The sequence below is a fragment of the Haliotis asinina genome, chromosome 10 (assembly GCF_037392515.1).
Source record: "Haliotis asinina isolate JCU_RB_2024 chromosome 10, JCU_Hal_asi_v2, whole genome shotgun sequence".
Taxonomy (NCBI): Eukaryota; Metazoa; Mollusca; class Gastropoda; order Lepetellida; family Haliotidae; genus Haliotis; species Haliotis asinina.
Window position 1 is genome coordinate 5,076,190 of NC_090289.1, and position 15,293 is coordinate 5,091,482.

At 40.8% G+C, this 15,293-nt stretch overlaps 1 protein-coding gene across 1 annotated transcript in view; it reads left to right on the top strand.

Moving 5' to 3' along the window:
• Positions 1 to 9,580: 9,580 nt before the first annotated feature.
• LOC137298455 (NGFI-A-binding protein 1-like) overlaps positions 9,581 to 15,293 on the top strand; it is a 63,997-nt gene continuing 58,284 nt past the window's right edge. Inside the window, exon 1 of the mRNA XM_067830725.1 lies at positions 9,581 to 9,670. The gene's annotated coding sequence lies outside the window, so the exon portion shown is untranslated. The remainder of the gene's footprint in view (positions 9,671 to 15,293) is intronic.

Here is a 15,293-nt window from a genome sequence, read left to right on the forward strand (position 1 = left end):
CATTTCATACCCATGTCATATCTATATCCATTTCATACCCATGTCATATCTATATCCATTTCATACCCATGTCATATCTATATCCGTTTCATACCCATGTCATATCTATATCCGTTTCATACCCATGTCATATCTGTATCCATTTCATACCCATGTCATATCTATATCCATTTCATACCCATGTCATATCTCTATCCTTTTCATACCCATGTCATATCTATATCCTTTTCATACTCAATATCTATATCCATTACATACCCATGTCATATCTATATCCTTTTCATACCCATGTCATATCTATATCCTTTTCATACTCAATATCTATATCCTTTTCATACTCAATATCTATATCCATTTCATACCCATTTCATATCTATATCCTCTTCATACCCATGTCATATCTATATCCTTTTCATACCCATGTCATATCTGTATCCATTTCATACCCATGTCATATCTATATCCATTTCATACCCATGTAATATCTACATCCTTTTCATACCCATTTTATATCTATATCCTCTTCATACCCATGTCATATCTATATCCTTTTCATACCCATTTTATATCTATATCCTCTTCATACCCATGTCATATCTATATCCTCTTCATACCCATGTCATATCTATATCCTTTTCATACCCATGTCATATCTATATCCTTTTCATACCCGTGTCGTATCTATATCCTTTTCATACCCATGTTATATCTATATCCTTTTCATACCTATGTCATATCTATATCCATTTCATACCCATATCGAACGTGCAACTAACTGATAAGTACTGTTTAAATTCTTCTCATTACTGATGTGGACCTCGTGAACATAATAGAAAACACGCATCGAACGATGTTTTCCAGTTTCAAGCTGTTTATTTGCACGCTTCAAAAACTCTCGGTGAAGATATTTCTATGTGTACCCTACAGCCTAACTTTAAAAGAAACTAAAAGTTATAAAAATGATAAACGTGAAACCTCACCTTCAACAGATCGACAGAGTAAAACACAATGTTTGCATCACGTAACATTATGACTGTAATACTGTTTTTTGCGTTGTTTCTTAATATGTTCGAGAACATATTTGATCCTAATGAAATTACAAAAGCGTAGCAGCAGGAGAAAAAAATAATATTGCGTTCAAACAGACAGAAAAAATGCTCCTTCAGACAAAAGCCTATAAGCGTATGGAAAAATTAGAATTTGAAATGCGACCCCTGTTAGGTAATAACATTTGTTGAAAATGATTTCAGAAAGATAAGAAGTAGAGTTTGTCAAACAAAACAATCAGGGTTTTTTCGTGATTTATTCCTCAGGGCAAAACGGTACACAAACATCGTGCATCATTTTCAAAATTGGCACGATATTCAATACTAACGTTTATGCCATGTCATGTCATGCTATGCTGTGCTATCGTCTTGTAAGTCATATATCATATCGTATTACAGAGCCAGTTGTCTACCATTATAACACTGCTTTCATTATATGATTGAAACAGGCAGTAATGTCGACTTCCGAGTGTGAACGCGTTTTATTTTTACACTTTTAGAAATATTCCAGCAATATCACGGCGGTAGACATTGTACCCATGTGGGGAATCGAACCGGGGTCTTCGGCATGACGAGCGAACGCTTAAACCACTAGGCTACTCCACCACCGTAACAAGTGGTGTCTGTTTTCGATGGTTACAAGAGTAACACAGATAGTCCTGGAAACAGTCTAATAGTTTGAATGCATTTGTATGCATCGGGGGGCTTCAGTTTCAACAACACAAGAAGGGTTGAGTCCTTGGGCGTGCCAGGAACCTATCATCGTGGGTTCAAATCCCGGGTGGCCATGTAGGCTAGTCCCTTTATCTAAGCTCGGTGGTACCGACACTTTGACACGCAGAAATATTTGTCAAAGAGGGGTTGAATTAACGGCACAGGTCGATCGAATTTGTCATTACTGAAGACTTGCTCACCTATTTGACCTAATATCTATCAACCTAATATTGACTTAATATTTTGTCAGTATATGAACAATATCTATCCACAGTCAACATTTGGACAATACGTTTTCATATTGTTAGTATATGAACAATAGTTATCTGTGTTGTCAGAACATGAGCACTATCTACATACTTTCTCAGCATATCAACAATATTTATCTGCCCCGTCGGATTATGAACAACATCTATCGAAGTTATCAGCATATGATCAGTATCTAGTAACCTTTTCTTTGGCACACACACATACACACACACACATACACACACACACATACACATACATACACACACACACACATACACGCACACACATACACGCACACACATACACGCACACACATACACGCACACACATACACACACACACATACACACACATACACATACACACATACACATACACACACACACATACACACACACATACACACACACACATACACGCACACACATACACACACACACATACACACACACATACACACACATACACATACACACATACACATACACACACACACATACACACACACACATACACACACACACATACACGCACACACATACACGCACACACATACACGCACACACATACACACACACACATACACACACATACACATACACACATACACATACACACACACACATACACGCACACACATACACGCACACACATACACACACACACATACACACACACACATACACACACACACATACACGCACACACATACACACACACACATACACACACACACATACACACACATACACATACACACACACACATACACGCACACACATACACACACATACACACACACACATACACACACACATACACACACACATACACGCACACACATACACGCACACACATACACGCACGCTCGCGCATGTATGCACGCACACACATACACGCACACACATACACGCACGCTCGCGCATGTATGCACGCACACACACATACACGCACACACATACACGCACACACACACACATACACGCACACACACACACGCACACATACACGCACACACATACACGCACACACACACATACACGCACACACATACACGCACACACACACACATACACGCACACACACATACACACACACACATACACGCACGCTCGCGCATGTATGCACGCACACACACATACACGCACACACATACACGCACGCTCGCGCATGTATGCACGCACACACACATACACACACACACATACACGCACGCTCGCGCATGTATGCACGCACACACACATACACACACACACATACACGCACGCTCGCGCATGTATGCACGCACACACACATACACGCACGCTCGCGCATGTATGCACGCACACACACATACACACACACACATACACGCACGCTCGCGCATGTATGCACGCACACACACATACACACACACATACACGCACCCTCGCGCATGTATGCACGCACACACACATACACACACACATACACGCACGCTCGCGCATGTATGCACGCACACACACATACACACACACACATATATATATTGTTTGTATATGGACAATGTTTACAGATTTTATCCGTATGGGGACAATATCTATATATTTTGTATCGATAATTTCTATATCGTTATCAGTATATTGACAATGGCTTAATACTTTATCAGTATATAGACAATATCTGTGTTATCAGTAGATGGACAATATCTATCTGTTTGGTCAGTATATGGAGAATATCTATCTATTATGTCAGTATATGGACAATATATGTATATTTTGTCATTATGTGGACAATATCTACGTTTTCGGCATATGAGCACATGGGTTTTTAAAGGTCATACTCACAGTGGCTCGGGGTGAATGCCCATGGTTGCCGACATCACAACCTTGATGCCCACTCTATTCAATGAACTGATTGGCTTTTCAAGTAGCGCTGTCCAGATCATCAGCGTCTTCTCAAATACGTACTTGTGCTGTTTTACGTTGTTTAATATTTACAACCATTCTGTTAATTGCAACCATTCGTATTTCCATGTCGGGTTGTCTTGACCGGGAACTACATAAAACATTAAACAGTTTATTTTTAAGATGTCAATTCCAATGTCACGTGACATGGCAAGAAGAGGCATTATTCCCAAATTGACCAAAATAATGGAAACGGTTATTTCATAGCTCCCAGAAAAGGCTGAATTATAGAATTAATATACGTAACGCGTTTTCCATGGAAACCGTTAGAAGGCCTTTCACTGAAGTTTGAATGTGTTTAGCTGTAGACGGTGATGTGCTTATTGGAGACTTGGTACGTCTCCTCCTAGTTCTACAGTAAACATGAACGTATATCTCTCTAAACCCTACCTCGTCTTGTATATATCTAAACATGGTCCATGGGTGTAACTAAAAATACAAAGTGCCCACTTTAATTTCCTTGTTAAAACGTTTTCTTAATGCATGTAATACGACCACCCCATCCCTGAGTTGGAATTGGTCGTAAAGCTTAATGGGTGGGGTGGTCAGGTTGGTCAACAGTGTGTCACTGTGCCAGGGTGGCGTAATCCGATCGGACAAATACGTATAATCCGTATACGTTTAACTTCACATACTACTCTAGATTCTGATGTATAGCTAAAAATTATTCTATACGTCCTGGGTTATAACTAAACATTATTCTGTAAGTTCTTGTGTCTAACTAAGCTGTTGGTGTGTAACTATATAATACTGCTGGTACTGGAGTATAACTAAACATTCATCTATAAGATCCAGTGCTTTACTAAACATGCTTCCCTAGGTTCGGGCACATCAGTGAACACACCTCTGAAAGTTGTGGTACATAGTTTACTTAACCTAGGCATAATACTGTAAGTGTATAACTAAACATTAGTCTGCGGATCCTGGTGTGGGACTAAACATACTTCCGTCGGTTCTGGTGCATTATTAAAGCTTACATCTACGTACTACGCAGGTTCTGGTATACGATGAAAGATTATTCTGAAGTAAAGTTAAACGAAGGTCTGCAAGTTCTGGGCCCCGTTTCACAAAGCTCTCTTAAGCCTAAGATCTCGTAGCTTTTGTCGTAGCATCCGCATCTCATGTGCTACAGTATAGGAGGCACAATGGCTCCGAAAATACTTACGAGATCTTAGGCTTGCGAGAGTTTTGTGAAACGGACCCCTGGTACATAGCTGAACATGACTTCCTGTGTGTAGCTAAACATAAACGTTATTTTGTGGTTTCTGGTGTAAGCTAAACAGGTGTCTATTGCTTCTGGTGTAAGCTAAACAGGTGTCTGTTGCTTCTGGTGTAAGCTAAACAGGCGTCTATTGCTTCTAGTGTAAGCTCAACAGGTGCCCATTGCTTCTGGTGTAACCTAAACTTCAGAGTCCTGGTGTTCAACATATTTCTGTTCGTATTGGTAACAGCTAAACATATACATCTGTCGCTAAATATATTTCTGTGGTATCAGGGGTGTAACTAATGATATTTCTGTTTTCTTTTCTGCATGTCTGTGTTCGTTCTGGTAAACAGCTAAACATATTTCTGTTGCTCAACATATTTCTGTTCACTGTTGTAACCTGCTAATCATATTTCTTTTGCCCAGCATATTTTTGTTCCATCTAGTGTGTAGCTAAGCATATTTCTGTTGGTTAGTATATTTGCTGAACACATTTCTGTTCGTTCTTCTAGCCATATTTTTGTTGCTCAACAGAGTTCTGTGGTATCTGGAGTGCAGGTAATCATACGTCCATGGCTTCCGGTACACCGCTAAACACACCCCTTTAGCGTCTGTGTACACCATAGCTTATGACAGACAAGGTGACTGGATGAATCTCAGCACATATTCATCGACGTATCCTCTAAACTGACATCAGACTACATTTCTTGTTCGATGGTATATCAGGATGCAGGTCGAGGCGAACTCGAGACATGTTTGCGCGTAGACACAGCAGTTCGTGGAGATATATTGCTTGGGGTCGGGTGCTTTACGATGGGGCGGTGACCCATGCCTCAGTGAGCTGCTTGACCTTGAGTGGGAGGTGCTTTCCCTCGATTATCCACTCTGCAATGTACCTGTTATGTAACATACTAGAATGGGTTTCTCATGCGCTGGATAACCGAGGTCAGGGCTTGAAACGAAGGTAGATATTCGTTCACAAGACATCCTCGATGCAAAATCGAGGTTACACTTTAATGGTGGAATTCTAGACAGCGTCAGTTTCATATTGCGCCGGCGTCGTCTCCCGGAGTATGGTTACCCAACATGATACGCAGGTGCCCATGCGATATTGTTGACTTGGGGACACATGTGTTCTATGTTCAGGGTTCAGGGTTCATGAAAGGTCATGTATATATTTAATGTGAACATTGACATGCTCCTTAGGGCCACACTGTTATGGTACATCCATGGCGGTGGTTGTATCACCCGGTGTACTGATTCATTTTTAACTATCGATTAATCAGTGAACATTCGTCGGTTTCTCTGTACCGGATCAGATTCGACAATTACAATACACATAAGAACACACGCGTCCCTGGTTCGAATCCCTATGTAAGTACATTATGTGCTGTCCTTTTCTGATGATTGGATACTATGTGTGACACACGGCTCCACAGGAGTTTGGGGTGTGCAAGGGAGCGCAACACCTTTTTGTCCTGAAAGCTTATTAAATGCCCTTTGAAAGCCTCGTGAAAAAGGAGAAAATAAACTGTGCATCCCCTCACCACCATCCTTTTTAAAAAAAGATGCATCTGGATGTAATAATAATAGCCTTTTTTCTATGTGGGGAACCCGATTTTTTGTTCGAACACTTTAACCACTAGGCCAACTCACATCATCAATTTCATGTGGTTGTGGATAAACAAACATATGGATTGATAGCAGGGTGCACATCTGGGTATATTTGATGTTTCCCAGCCTGGTCAAATTGGCAAAGACGTTCTTCACTAGACACCCAGACTCGAACATCGTCTCATATTTGGGTAGTACGTTTCTTCAAGTGTCTGGGCGGTTGGGTAGCCTAGTGGTTAAAGCGTTCGCTCTTTACGTCGAATACCGGGTTCGATTCCTCGCATGGGTACAGAAATTGAAACCCATTTCTGGTGTCTCCCGTCATGATATTGTTGGAATATTGCTAAAAGCGATGAAAAATCAAATTAACTCACTCACTCACGCAACCAGTGTGTGTTATCTGGAAATGGTGTCAAATGTCATGCTACACCAAACTCCAAACTCCAGCAGAAAATGTTCCAAATATGTCCGCATGCGAAACTAAACCGGTGTCGTGCTCCACATACCGACATATAACTTCGGATAAACGTGATATCACTTATAAAAAGCGAATTTCCGGTTAATGTTCTGTACTCAAAGTATGTCAAACTAAAAAATAGCATCACATATAGAATAATCTTGTATCGTGCGTGTTCGGCACTCAGACGTTGCCTACCTAAACACCACATCGCCATTTGTTTCAAATCGAACATGTAATAAGCATGTGTTGTTATAAAGAGTCTATACTGTTCAAACTAAGAGGTCGGTTTACAGTTCTTATCGAAGATCCGCTTCAGAATACCCGTATATCCGGGTTTGGTTAGGTCTTCAGTAACCCATGCTTGTCATAAGAGGCGGCTGACGGGATCGGGTGGTGAGGCTCGCTGATTTGGATGACATATATGGCATCGTATCATTGTTGCGTAGATCGATGTCATACTGTTGATCACTGGATTGTCGGGCCCAGACTCGATTACTCACAGACCGACAACTTACACATGTAAGGAAAACTTCTCACTCCGACACCTCGACATCCTGACAGCCGTAACTGGTGACGCTATCGACCAGTACATTCGTTTGTATACTGAACGCTGTCAGAACCGAAACACCCTATTAGCCATAATCGAATGGTGAATATCCTCCACCACGTCAACAGATGATGTTGGGTATCCAATGGTTAAAGCGTTCGAAAACACGGGTTCGATCCCCACACTGGAGAAAGTGTGTGGAGCCTATAACGTCACATTGCCGAAAACTTAGCACGCTCGACTAACTCACTCACTCACTCACAGAGAGGCTGGAATTTGTGCCAAGACTTAAAGGGCGGATTAATAAGGGAACAAAGGCAGTGATTATGATCCGTAATTTCAGCTTATCAAAGTGTAGTCTGTTACGATGCTGGTCGATATAGGGCACTCGGGGAAACCTATGCCCGCTGTGCGAATTCGCAGCACGATTTACCTCCCGATGTGACTTGCTTATTAACACGCGTGCATTTATTAAATGGTTTATTTTCACCTGTAAGTTGACTGCAACGACAGTTATTTCTTCCAGTACATTTATCCTCATTTCATTGTGTCTTATCTGAATATTGTCTGACAAAGTTAAAAATCTGTCTGTTAATTCTTGCTTGTCATGGAAAACCACTGCATGGGAATAGTGGTTTTGCAAAACGTTGCGAATCTAACAAGTGGCCAGAGTTCCCTGTGGTCCAAGCGATCATCATGTCGATTTTATGCTACATATCACGTCGGTTACATATTTTCCTTTTTCTCTCACTTTTTAGAAGAAGGCAACTTTTTTACTTATTTGATTTTTTTAACAATTTGGGAGTGGACTCTAGATACACAGAGGCGGTCGCCCTGCACGTGTGTTCGGCGTTTGCCCGATATTCCCCGATGGGTATTCCTTCAGATCTCAAAACCGTGTACACAAGCGAAAGGAAAGTATTTTCTTGTTAGCTTTTTTTCTTGTGAGAGGATGAACAAAATTCGAAAAATCTTTTATTTATTTGCCCGTGGTATTGAGCGCTCGTGCCCCTGTGCGAGCTGTGGCTCTCACTCTCATCTCATCCGCTTTGCCGGTCGTCAGCTGGGCTGGCTCTGAATAATGTATGCAATCCCGGGGGTGAGAGCTTCATGGACCCTGGGTTTAGAAGCACTATGTCGTACAATACTCTCTATAGAAAACTCGTCTCTGGCGTTGAAATCAGGGATGTTACCACAGGCAGCAGTGTGTTTATGTCTGGGAGAGGCCTCCCTCACGGACCCACTCCCGCCTCTGATACACGAGACAAAAATCAATACCTTGCCGGCCCCGCGTGACAAATTATTTCTGGGTCTGGCGTATGCAGGCAGCCCTAATCACTGCCCGACCCTCCCCCAGCTTGGAGTATATCCAAGCCTCACCGACGGGCGGCACGGTCAAAATTGAAAATCAACAGGGGTGATAGCACGAAATGGGAACCAACAGGCAACGCCCCCCTCACCCCCTGTTCTTTCTACCTTTTGGACACACCTGTCCCAAACACGACAGTGGGGACCGTAAAACCGTCACCGCCAGTCCCTTGGTTGATTAATCGCTAGGTAAGTTTGTCACGCCAGGCCGAGACCCCTGGTGGAGCATATACTTCCCTGCTTTGTTATTTATATAGTGGAGGCACGAATACACCGCCACGCCCTCCGGGGGGAAACCTACGTCACTTGCCTAGGCCGTGCTACCCACGTTCACGTGGGTCAAATCGCATTCACGTGGGTCGGCTGCCCAATCACGGCAGGGACAGGCGCGCGTGACGCAGGCACGCGGAGAACCTTATATGGAAATCTACCCAGCCGCCCCCCACCCAACATAACGTGTTAGGGACGGGACGACAACCAGTACTCCCACAGGCCCATCAACCCTGGTGTAAAAACTGGTTGATTTTAGTCATTGACTAGGTAAGTAGTATATATTTCTGACTCCTATCATGTCACACATATCAGTGTGCTTATGAATATCGTGGACGCGTGTGTACAGCGGCCGTGCCTGTCCCCGCGATAATCTAGCCCCAGGGTCAGGCAAGCGATATGGCGACGACCAACACACTACCAGCAATGGCGGACTCGCTAACAAAAATTGGCTCACATTCATAATCTTTCTTGAGCGTTTTCTCTCTGTTTGTGAATGAAAAGTATTAATGTCTGGTCATCCCTGGTTTGTTTACATTGTCTTTAGCGTGTGTTGGTAAGTATTTTGCACGACTGACTCGAAAATATTCGCCAGCGAGTGAAATGTGGGTGTGGGTCCGTGACTATGTCGCGACCATGCAGAGAAGCATTTAGTCCAATGTGTGGACGACGCGAAATAGGGAAGTATATTTACTGTCTGCCTAGGTCGAAGTTGTGTATCAATGCTTGGACTTTCACATGACCCTCTCATATTGTTAGTTTCGCCTTCGAATCTTTCCGCGGAACGTAAACAAATCAGAACGCACCCGGAAATAAACTGCAATATTGACTGCTGCGCGAATGTTGCATGAGATATATAGTGTATATTGCTCAACCACTATGGCGTTTCATTGCCAAATAAAAATGAAAACTTGTTTTGGTGTTTGAGTTTTCAATGAGTTTTCGTGAAACCGTTGAATTATCTCGTAAACGCTAAACCGAGTGGGTTCAATCGGTGTTGTCACCAGCATGCGTTTCCAAAGATGCAATGTTTTTATTTAGAAACAGGAATGTCCAATGGCTTTGCGATGATTTGTGACGTCATAGCACAATTCTTCAGGCCCAACTGGAAGTGGTTTCGGGTGCTCTCTGTGGCATATACACATCTAAATCATAAAACTTTCGTGAACTACATCCTTTATTTTTTGCATTTCTTTGAACCTCTTTTACATATAAATTTTGGGATTTTAGAAGGTACGATGTTACACAGGTCTAAGTGGTACCTGGGCCTGTGTTCCCTAATGTTGTGCAAGGAATGCTGATGAGAATATTTATTTTAATTGATTGAACATATATATTCTGATTGTGAATATTTTTAGGCTTATCTCAGTTCTCAGAATGCATTAAATTTTACTATTGTCTCTTTAACATTTTACTAAAAGGTCTTTTTGATAGCAAAGATAAGCATGTTCACGCATAGCTTCACACTGAGGATGGGTTCTTTTACATTTCAGTGTGTATTTGCTAAATGATAAGAAAAACTCAGCAAATTCTCAATTTTCAATGTTATTATACATGTTTAATTAAATTTTTAATTTACATGAAATGAAATAACGCATGGTCTGTTAGGCTCTAAGTATTTCATGTGACTAATTTAAATTTTCAGAATTACTATTTTTAGATAAGTTATTTTGGAATTTATGTCTTTGAATTTGCAATGGTTTTGTTTACGGTTTTGTTAGTCTGGTATTGTCAGTGTATCAGTGATTGCCACAGTATATGACAACGAAAATGACACACATCGTTGTGTGTCTGTGCAAAATTAGTGGTCGAGATGTAAATGTAGGGTGGGAGAGCATTCAGTGAATGTTGTTGGATTTTTTATACCAGATTGTAATACAGTCAGATTTGAAATCAATTACATCATTAATAATTACAAGGAAAATGACAGCTGAATTTCTTAATCAATTTCCTTAAAATTTAAGGCATAATGTGGAAGGAAAATTTGTTAAAATAATACAGATCTTGACATCTAAAAATATGTCATACCCCAATATATATATCTATATGTATATATGAATTAGAATGTTTCTGAAACAATTATTTCTATATTGCTTGATATAATATATCAGAGTTCAGTTCATTTTCAAGGAATTTGTCGTGATATTCAAGTTCACAAATACGAACAGTAATGGTGAAAGTGACCAGCCACCATCAATCACATCAATTCGCCAGCCCACATTACAGCAAATGACCGATGAATGTGAAGATGCACTTGAAGATCTCCCTCTTGTCTCCCCCACTTCTGTACCCCACTCCTCTCTAAAGATGATGGCTGTCTGTGGGAACCTTCTGTTGTCTTTTTCCATAATTGTTTACTTTCCCATACAAGTTATTTGTTTTGCTCTCTGGCCTGACATGGAGGTATGCTGGGGTTTCTTACTTGCTTCTTTTCATTGTCTTTGTAGCCCCTTCGCCAAATTTTACGCGATACTCTCTGCCGATTATTTTGTGATTCCATGTTGCCAGCTCGCAAAGGATGCAATATCATGCTGTAAATATTGGCAACTAACACACAGTTTTCCGGCCTCAGTGAAGTAAATATTAGTTTTGATGTTGAGCTCACAATATTACTGATATCCCCATTCTGTTCGGGGGGGGGTTCACAAGTCTAGGTGTTGGTGGAACCGTAAATCTCAATTTTGAGAAACATTGTGTTGGGATGGTTGTAACAAGATGGTGATGATGTGGCCGACAGGTTGTTGGATGAAGGGTGTGCAGGTCATTGTCGGTTTTTTTCTGTCTATGTCTTTTGAGAAAGTAGACGTAAAACAAATTGTCAAGATGTTGGCCTCTTATATATCCTCGGACTGACATGAATTACATTTGGAAGTAAGTGGGTTGATGTATTTTCTGCAAGTGTTATGGGTTTACCCTTATAATAGATTGGGAATAGTTGTCAGTTTAATTTTATATTAATGCAAATCCAAGTGTAGTTGTTGATTTAATGTTATCACAGACTAGGAGAAGGGTAGTTGTCAGTTTAGCCTTATATTATAACAGATTAGGAGTTGTTGTCAGTTTTAACTTTATAACACACTGGGAGTAGTTGTCAGTTTAACCTTATTTTATGGCAGACTGGGAGTAGTTGTCAGGTTTACCTTATCTTATAACTGATTTGGAGTAGTTGTAGTTTAACCTTATATTATAACAGGCTGGGAGCAGCTATAAGTGAAGAACCACCACCTAGGCATTTAACTTAGCAAACCTTTTCTAATGTATTTGACTAAAAGAGACACTAGAGATATTTAGCTGAATGTGCAGGAGGCATTAAGTGAATAGTTGTTGGTTTTGTTGCTTGTCTGGACCTGTTTCATTAGACTGGTTATAGACTGAAACACTTTTATTGGCAAATAAGGATAAGTTGAGCACCGCACTGACATTTTACCCATGATAGTATTATGAGGGCTTGCCATTGTGAGCGAACCTACCCCAGATTTTCCGCGATCAAGTGTACTTGCTATACCGACAATGTTACTGCACATGCACTAGCCTGCATCTGCTCTACAAACCAAATGGGTATACTCACTGCTGTTCACTGCCTACTTATCGTAAAGGCATTCTTTGCATGGGTCCTTGTCCTTGTTTGCCAGTAGGGTAGATTTATGTCTGTAAATAACAGGGGGTTAGACATTTCCTTCTAGTTGTATATACCAGCAAAATGACAGTATTGCACCATTTAGGAGCTAAACTGAAGACATGAATGCTGTGTGTCAGGCATGGCAGCAACAAGTACCATAGTTTATTGCTCATGTCTTCCACCACTGGTTTGCTCATGTTGATGAGGTGTAGCTGCAATTGTGCTGTCTGCTTTTGCCTGTAGTGACCCAGTGACTTCTGTGAGTGGCATATTGAGAAGTTAGGTTACTTGACTATAATAGAAGAATCTGTATCGAAAGGTCGTATAAGTCAAATATAGAAGTTGTGCATCCATAAAGTTTGTCCTTACCTATGTAGTGATCATGAACTACCCAGTTATTACATGTTATATATTGTTATATATTGGTCTGTTGTCATGTATCTTTAATACACTGATTATTCTGGAATATGGACCTTCTAGCGCTTTTCAAATCTCTCTGTACTTCTGGCAATGTCTAAATATAGCTCACCACTTCCCATACAGAAGCTACAGGTACAATATGTAACACTCAAAAGACTATTTCACAATGTATAACACTGCCTCATAACATTGGGAAAGAGGTAATGAAGTATTTAATTTATTTATTAGATATATGACATCTTGGTCGAATACACCTCCTGGTTCAGAACCTCAGGACTGATGCACACAAGGCTTATCTCACTTAGGTACACAGTTAATTCTGTTTTCATAGGGGGACACATGTGTTGAAGGAAAGGCATGTTTTTTCAATTTATTCAAAATTACAAATTTCGGCACCTGGTACACCACATTACAGATCCTACCTGGGTAACTTTTATTTTGTGTGAAATTTTACAGGATTGGTGAGGGTGTAAATGGGGTAGCCAAACAGTTTGAATCATATTATCATTTAGGGCTTCTTCAAGGGTTTCAGGGAAAATGTGGACAGAAAACATTAATAAGAGCTGGTGTACATTGTTAGCAGGGGAGACTAAATATTGCACTGTACTTTACTTTCATGTACCAACATGACCCCACCCTTGAGATGAGACAAGGTTGTCATCTGAACTTGGAAAGGTCTACTCGATACTAGGACTTATCTATAGGCATAAGGTGGGAAGGGGGCTTGTTGGGTGTGGTCAGGGGGAGGGGGTGAGACTGGGTGGAGGGGGATAAGAACGCATAAGTCGACTGCAATCAAAGGACTAGGTAACTGCTGAAGCCATTGTTCTATATACCGGTAGTCGACCAGGGCCTTTATGTCACAAAGACCTAACTAAGCTCATTAAGTCTTACACATCCCTCATTATAAGGCTAGTAATTAACGTATATATTTTTCTCACCTGATTTAATTTTTTCCAGGCAAATGTAAAATTTCAAAGGTTATCCTTTGGTTCTGAATCCAAGATAGAGCAGTGTTTTGATACTTCTTGGAAGAATGTTTGAAAGTTCTTGCCATAGGTGTTGGTGTTATAATGAGGGCGTGTTATATGAACACTGACATACCACATCCAGCAAACTCTTGGGGCAGTTCATTTTTTGCATATTCTATTTACATATTTTTTATTTTTAGGTATTTTGTGTATCACCAGCTGGTTCTCTTCACGTGTAATTTGAATTATAACTATTCAAAGTATACAATTGTCAATAGCTGAACACCTTTGGAATCAGTTATCTACTTCACACGATGTGTCACAAGTTATTTTTTAATTGGGAAAGTAGTGTTTATTGATTGTTTAATTTATTTAGTTGCGTAGAATCTGCACATGATTGCCTTTGTCTAAGTGTGTGTAGTGTTTAATTGTTTATTTATCTTACTGTCCTATGTATCGATTCTCTATGACATTGATTCTCACACTGAGCAAGATTTCCCAGACATAAATCTAAGCTGAAACACCTGTAGTGCTCCCACTGTAGGAGCTACATACTTGTCCGTCCCTGTCGGGAGATAGGTAAACTTTATCTACCTGTAGCCAGTCATGCATTGAGCTGGCCCCACCCCTAGAGAAAGTCCTGCTTTGTGTGCGTGACCCCCTGGTTTGTGGAGTGTAGAGGAGCGGCTGTCAGGTCAGCGCTTACTGCATGTCACAGCCCTTTGAGACACTTGTAGTACACAATCAGACTGGTTTCTAATGCCCATTGTTGAGAAGGAAATGTTTTTGTGTTTGAAGAGATATTTTGCAGTATTTTTGTCCCTTTCCTCTAAGAAATGGGTTGAATGCTTTCAGTTCAAGTTACTTGTGGTGAACAAGTTAA